The sequence below is a fragment of the Brachyhypopomus gauderio genome, chromosome 5 (genome assembly GCF_052324685.1).
Source record: "Brachyhypopomus gauderio isolate BG-103 chromosome 5, BGAUD_0.2, whole genome shotgun sequence".
In the NCBI taxonomy this organism is placed as follows: Eukaryota; Metazoa; Chordata; class Actinopteri; order Gymnotiformes; family Hypopomidae; genus Brachyhypopomus; species Brachyhypopomus gauderio.
The window spans coordinates 35,804,978-35,812,893 of NC_135215.1; the positions used below are offsets into that span (position 1 = coordinate 35,804,978).

Sequence of the window (7,916 nt, forward strand, 5' to 3'; positions counted from 1 at the left end):
GTCGAGATGGTTAGTGTAGCGGCTGTGTGTGTGTGTGTGTGTGTGTGTGTGTGTGTGTGTGTGTGTGTGTGTGTGTGTGTGTGTGTGTGTGTGGTTGGGGAGCGGGCTGGCTAAAGTCTACGAAGCGACAGCGCGATCTATATTCTGATTGGTTCAACCTGTTATAATATACAACCGATGGATTGGCTGAATATGCTGCGGTGTGCGGCGATTAGATTATTTAAAAATACATTAATAATAATAATAATAATAATATTCAAGCGTGATAAATTCCATGTGTGGCGTGAGAGCGTGTGAAATTGCTAAAATGCGTGTGTCTCACGGTCAAAGCGTGAATATGACCTGCATATGACCCTTACCAAGGTCAGCACGTGATTACGCAGGTTTCCCACTGACTGTAAGTCACATTTATGTGCTCTCTGTCTTAATAATCACTTTTTTTGTGTGTTATATTGGCCGGGAGATGGTTGCAGAGAGTATCTTTTCAGGGTTGCCAACTCTCACGCATTGAGCGTGAGACACACGCATTTGACCGTTTTCACACGCTCTCACGCCACACTTCCGATATCTCACGCCAAAAAAAAATCCAGTTTATTTACCTCTGATCCACATATATGATTCAATGAGTTACTGGTTCGCTCTGGCGCCAACCACTGGCGATTGATCGCGATATAATACTTAATTTGTGTCCATTTTACGTCCCCCCCCCCTCAACAATTTACACTCGCCACCTCCTCCAGGTTCAAATCTTCAGGTTCACAATACGTGACGTTGATCAGTAGAATCCCGTTTCTATAGTAACGACATAACACAACATAACCGAACGTATATAAGGCCGTACGTCAAGGCAGTCGACACCAGTGTGATATTTGTAGAGAGAGAGGAGAAATCACAGCTGAACATATTAATACAGTAGTGGACAGTGGAATAAGAAAGAAAATGGACTGCATTATACAGATTGAGATGGAAAGTGAAAATCTGAGAAGTGGACAGGAAGAAACAAAGGATGACACACAGACGCTAAGTGAACATGAGGAGTTGTTCAATGTGAGAATTGAGAATATGATGAAGAAAGCCACAGATGAAAAAAATACAGAGAAAATAAAAAACAGAGAGATAGAAAAGGAGTGGGCAAGAGAGAGAGAAGAAATGAAGAACAGACACAAGGAACTGGAGGATGAAAAGAGGGTGATTGTAAAGGACATGAATCAAATGGAGGAGGACTATATAAAGGAGATCAGAAGGATGGCTGAGGAAAAAGAGAGGGAGGAGCTGGAGAACATCAAGCTTAGGCAGGAGATCCGCTTCTACGAAGAAAATGAAAAGGCAAGACTGAGCGAAATAGAAGAACTTAGGCAAAAGATGAAGGAGAAGCAGCAAGAGTGGGAGATGGAGAGAAAAACACTGGCGAAATGTCAGAAAGATTTGAAGAAGATGCAGTTAAATGTAGAACGTCTTCTTCTAATAGATCAAGAAATTAAGAGGATGGAGGATGAGAGGAAGATATCGGCAAAGGTGAAGCAAATGGTGGCTAGAGTGTTTGTGAGAAAAGACGGAAAACCTGAGGGCTCTGAGAAGAGAACTCTGAGACGATGGTGGAAGAGTTTAAAGAACAATGTGCTCTTCAGGAGCCAGGAGAGCAGCGTCCAACAGAACCAAGAGAAAAGCTCCGCCAATACAACAGAAATCTCATCCTGCCCCGGCGAAGGGAAGGAGACGAGAAAGAAGAGTATATGGCGAAAATGGTTCAAGCGCTGAAATGAAAGTGTGAGGAACCGCACACGATCTCCGTGTAGATGCGGTTCACCTGCCGCTCATCGCGGCTCCCCATCGCAACTATTTAATCTTCCCCCTCACTCTTCTTGTGAAGTATTGGTGCCATGCCACGTACCGAGCGGTCTCTCCGTCTTACTGCCTTCCCCGTGTACCGACCTCTGCTCTCCTCCTAGACCTCGTCCCCTGCCTAGTCCCTCTGAACCAGAACCATATAAATAGAGAGAGAGTCTCCATCTCCGTTCACTCCAACGGACCCGTTTGATTACAGCAAATACGAGCAGCGCAGTCAAGCTGGAGCAGTGGACCATCTGTGATGCACTTTTACAGGTTAGTACGCTTAAAAAATCTGATTGTGTATTGTAAGGACATCGGAATCAAATTAACTTGTGCATTAAAATGTGCATTAAAGCATTTCAGTGAATTATCCACCTCTAAATAATGCAGATTTAGGGAACTAAATCTATGCTAAGACAACGCGAATACGGTTAACGAGATTTCACATTAACGACTGACAGCCTATTAATAGTAAATTCCTCTCTTAATGCCATTTCAGCTAAACGCGATGTTTTTGCGGGGTAGCTAAGTATTGGTTAAATATAACTTTTGAGTGTGATTGTAGAGTGTGTTGGGTCGAGGAGGTGAAATGAGGATATCCATTTTGGAGTACCAGCTAACGTTTTATTTCCTTTTATTTTATTTTTTTATCCTTTTATTTATTTTATTTTCCTTTTTTATTTCGTTTTATTTATTTTTATTTAATTTTATTAATGTATTTCCTCAGTTTTTGAAGCTGCTGGATATAAAATACATACTATTTAGTGTGATTAAGTTTTAAATATTCTATCACTTAAAGAAATAATATAATTATTAGGAGTTCATACTTATTAAACCCGTGTCAACACTATAGCTGTGATCAGCAGCTATGGGCCCTGTGTTTACAGGTCCAGTGGTGCATCGTAGTGCAGGGGATTTCCTCTTTCTGAGTGCGGGGTGATGCACAAATATGGTGGGAACAGCATCTGCTCTCAGCCTGGTCTTGCCCTGTTTGGTTCTGATGAACTGGTCTGCCTCAAAATGTGCCTGCAGAGTGATGTGAGTTTACTCCTCACACATGACAACTCAGTTTCGTCTACCCATATACATATCCGATAGTGGGTGAATACACAGTATTAGAGAACACTTACTGGATACGTATACACTCATTACACGTATAAAAAAACAACCAAGGATGTGCAACAAGTTCAAATTCATATCACATCAATACTCATAATAATCATTTTCTCCTGTCTTTTTCTCCTCTCTCTCTTTAGGCCAAAGAACCATAGGGGATTCAATGGAGCCTGCAACTAGATAGCATCCTCACCCTGCACACGAGTCTGTCTGGAGTCTTTGATTTTTGTTCACTATTCTGTATTTTAATAAATCAGGCATTAAGCTTTCCAATAGTGTGTTTATTGTGAAAAGTGCAAATGCAGTGTTTGATGATTACCTCACACATTTTATTTTTTGCTGTTGTAATATTTAGTGAGGGTAAGATTGCTCCAGCTTAGTTGAGACAACCTTTTTTTTCTCCTCTCAGTAACAGTGGGGAAACCATAAATTTTTGCTCCTTTCTCTGATCGATTGGAGCATCCCCATGCAGCACAGCAAACCATGGTGGACACTACACAAACACGGAGGAAAGGACACAGAAAAACTGCTTGACATGATATTCATATTTGAGATTATTAGAGATTTATTTAATGAATTAATTGCTGTAAATAAGTGTGTATTAAAAAGACTATATATACACTGCTCAAAAAAATAAAGGGAACACTCAAATAACACATCCTAGACTTGAAAGAATGAAATATTCTCATTGAATACTTTGTTCTGTACAAAGTTGAATGTGCTGACAACAAAATCACACAAAAATCATCAATGGAAATCAAATTTATTAACCAATGGAGGCCTGGATTTGGAGCCACACACACACACAATTAAAGTAGAAAAACACACTACAGGCTGATCCAACTTTGATGTAATGTCCTTAAAACAAGTCAAAATGAGCCTCAGTATTGTGTGTGGCCTCCACGTGCCTGTATGAGGGCGGGCCAGTCCATAGCTTCAATGCCTTCATCTTGCAGGACCTGCTGACACACTCCAGCCACATGAGGTCTAGCATTGTCCTGCATCAGGAGGAACCTAGGGCCAACCGCACCAGCATATGGTCTCACAAGGGGTCTGAGGATCTCATCTCGGTACCTAATGGCAGTCAGGCTACCTCTGGTGAGCACATGGAGGGATTTGTGGCCCTCCAAAGAAATGCCTCCCAACACCATTACTGACCCACTGCCAAACCGGTCATGCTGAAGGATGTTGCAGGCAGCAGATCGCTCTCCACGGCGTCTCCAGACTCTGTCACGTCCGTCACCTGCTCAGTGTGAACCTGCTTTCATCTATGAAGAGCACAAGGCGCCAGTGGCGAATTTGCCAATCCTGGTGTTCTCTGGCAAATGCCAAGCGTCCTGCACGGTGTTGGGCTGTGAGCACAACCCCCATCTGTGGACGTCTGGCCCTCATACCATCCTCATGGAGTCGGTTTCTAACCGTTTGTCCAGACACATGCACATTTGTGGCCTGCTGGAGGTCATTTTGCAGGGCTCTGGCACTGCTCCTCCGGTTCCTTCTTGCACAAAGGCGGAGGTAGCGGTCCTGCTGCTGGGTTGTTGACCTCCTACGGCCTCCTCCACGTCTCCTGGTGTACTGGACTGTCTCCTGGTAGCGCCTCCAGCCTCTGGACACTACGCTGACAGACACAGCAAACCTTCTTGCCACAGCTCGCATTGATGTGCCATCGTGGATGAGCTGCACTACCTGAGCCACTTGTGTGGGTTGTAGAGTCTGTCTCATGCTACCACGAGTGTGAAAGGACCACCAATATTCAAAAGTGACCAAAACATCAGCCAGAAAGCATAGATACTGAGATGTGGTCTGTAGTCCCTACCTGCAGAACCACTCCTTTATAGGGGGGTCTTGCTAATTGCCTCTCATTTCTACCTATTATCTATTCCATTTGCACAACAGCAGGTGAAATTGATTCCTAACTGAACAGGTTGGTTTCACAGAAGTGTGGTTGACTTGGAGTTACCACACACAGACGTATCCAGGACGTGGGCTAAAACCGTCGCTTTTGTGTCAAGCCACTCATGACCAAGAGACAAAGACAGAAGCATCTTCCCTGGGCCACGGAGGAAAAGAACTGCACTGTTGTTCAGTGGTCCAAGGTGTTGTTTTCAGATTAAAGTAAATTTTGCATTTCATTTGGAAATCAAGGTCCAAGTCTTGAGGAAGAGTGGAGAGACACCCAATCCAAGCTGTTTGAGGTCTAGTTTGAAGTTTCCACAATCAGTGATGTTTGGGGAGTCATGTCATCTGCTGTGTTATATCAAGACCAAAGACAGCGCAGCCGTCTACAAAATCACACAAAAATCATCAATGGAAATCAAATTTATTAACCAATGGAGGCCTGGATTTGGAGCCACACACACACACAATTAAAGTAGAAAAACACACTACAGGCTGATCCAACTTTGATGTAATGTCCTTAAAACAAGTCAAAATGAGCCTCAGTATTGTGTGTGGCCTCCACGTGCCTGTATGACGGGCGGGCCAGTCCATAGCTTCAATGCCTTCATCTTGCAGGACCTGCTGACACACTCCAGCCACATGAGGTCTAGCATTGTCCTGCATTAGGAGGAACCTAGGGCCAACCGCACCAGCATATGGTCTCACAAGGGGTCTGAGGATCTCATCTCGGTACCTAATGGCAGTCAGGCTACCTCTGGTGAGCACATGGAGGGATTTGTGGCCCTCCAAAGAAATGCCTCCCAACACCATTACTGACCCACTGCCAAACCGGTCATGCTGAAGGATGTTGCAGGCAGCAGATCGCTCTCCACGGCGTCTCCAGACTCTGTCACGTCCGTCACCTGCTCAGTGTGAACCTGCTTTCATCTGTGAAGAGCACAAGGCGCCAGTGGCGAATTTGCCAATCCTGGTGTTCTCTGGCAAATGCCAAGCGTCCTGCACGGTGTTGGGCTGTGAGCACAACCCCCATCTGTGGACGTCTGGCCCTCATACCATCCTCATGGAGTCGGTTTCTAACCGTTTGTCCAGACACATGCACATTTGTGGCCTGCTGCAGGTCATTTTGCAGGGCTCTGGCACTGCTCCTCCGGTTCCTTCTTGCACAAAGGCGGAGGTAGCGGTCCTGCTGCTGGGTTGTTGACCTCCTACGGCCTCCTCCACGTCTCCTGGTGTACTGGACTGTCTCCTGGTAGCGCCTCCAGCCTCTGGACACTACGCTGACAGACACAGCAAACCTTCTTGCCACAGCTCGCATTGATGTGCCATCGTGGATGAGCTGCACTACCTGAGCCACTTGTGTGGGTTGTAGAGTCTGTCTCATGCTACCACGAGTGTGAAAGGACCACCAATATTCAAAAGTGACCAAAACATCAGCCAGAAAGCATAGATACTGAGATGTGGTCTGTAGTCCCTACCTGCAGAACCACTCCTTTATAGGGGGGTCTTGCTAATTGCCTCTCATTTCTACCTATTATCTATTCCATTTGCACAACAGCAGGTGAAATTGATTCCTAACTGAACAGGTTGGTTTCACAGAAGTGTGGTTGACTTGGAGTTACCACACACAGACGTATCCAGGACGTGGGCTAAAACCGTCGCTTTTGTGTCAAGCCACTCATGACCAAGAGACAAAGACAGAAGCATCTTCCCTGGGCCACGGAGGAAAAGAACTGCACTGTTGTTCAGTGGTCCAAGGTGTTGTTTTCAGATTAAAGTAAATTTTGCATTTCATTTGGAAATCAAGGTCCAAGTCTTGAGGAAGAGTGGAGAGACACCCAATCCAAGCTGTTTGAGGTCTAGTTTGAAGTTTCCACAATCAGTGATGTTTGGGGAGTCATGTCATCTGCTGTGTTATATCAAGACCAAAGACAGCGCAGCCGTCTACAAAATCACACAAAAATCATCAATGGAAATCAAATTTATTAACCAATGGAGGCCTGGATTTGGAGCCACACACACACACAATTAAAGTAGAAAAACACACTACAGGCTGATCCAACTTTGATGTAATGTCCTTAAAACAAGTCAAAATGAGCCTCAGTATTGTGTGTGGCCTCCACGTGCCTGTATGACGGGCGGGCCAGTCCATAGCTTCAATGCCTTCATCTTGCAGGACCTGCTGACACACTCCAGCCACATGAGGTCTAGCATTGTCCTGCATTAGGAGGAACCTAGGGCCAACCGCACCAGCATATGGTCTCACAAGGGGTCTGAGGATCTCATCTCGGTACCTAATGGCAGTCAGGCTACCTCTGGTGAGCACATGGAGGGATTTGTGGCCCTCCAAAGAAATGCCTCCCAACACCATTACTGACCCACTGCCAAACCGGTCATGCTGAAGGATGTTGCAGGCAGCAGATCGCTCTCCACGGCGTCTCCAGACTCTGTCACGTCCGTCACCTGCTCAGTGTGAACCTGCTTTCATCTGTGAAGAGCACAAGGCGCCAGTGGCGAATTTGCCAATCCTGGTGTTCTCTGGCAAATGCCAAGCGTCCTGCACGGTGTTGGGCTGTGAGCACAACCCCCATCTGTGGACGTCTGGCCCTCATACCATCCTCATGGAGTCGGTTTCTAACCGTTTGTCCAGACACATGCACATTTGTGGCCTGCTGGAGGTCATTTTGCAGGGCTCTGGCACTGCTCCTCCGGTTCCTTCTTGCACAAAGGCGGAGGTAGCGGTCCTGCTGCTGGGTTGTTGACCTCCTACGGCCTCCTCCACGTCTCCTGGTGTACTGGACTGTCTCCTGGTAGCGCCTCCAGCCTCTGGACACTACGCTGACAGACACAGCAAACCTTCTTGCCACAGCTCGCATTGATGTGCCATCGTGGATGAGCTGCACTACCTGAGCCACTTGTGTGGGTTGTAGAGTCTGTCTCATGCTACCACGAGTGTGAAAGGACCACCAATATTCAAAAGTGACCAAAACATCAGCCAGAAAGCATAGATACTGAGATGTGGTCTGTAGTCCCTACCTGCAGAACCACTCCTTTATAGGGGGGTCTTGCTAATT

The 7,916-nt window shown here is 45.9% G+C and overlaps 1 long non-coding RNA gene across 1 annotated transcript; it reads left to right on the forward strand.

Moving 5' to 3' along the window:
• Positions 1-831: 831 nt before the first annotated feature.
• On the forward strand, positions 832-3,215 carry LOC143513927 (uncharacterized). Its single transcript, XR_013130734.1, has 3 exons — positions 832-2,103; positions 2,684-2,868; positions 3,087-3,215. It is a non-coding gene; the product is annotated as an uncharacterized LOC143513927 (long non-coding RNA).
• The last annotated feature ends 4,701 nt before the right edge of the window (positions 3,216-7,916 follow it).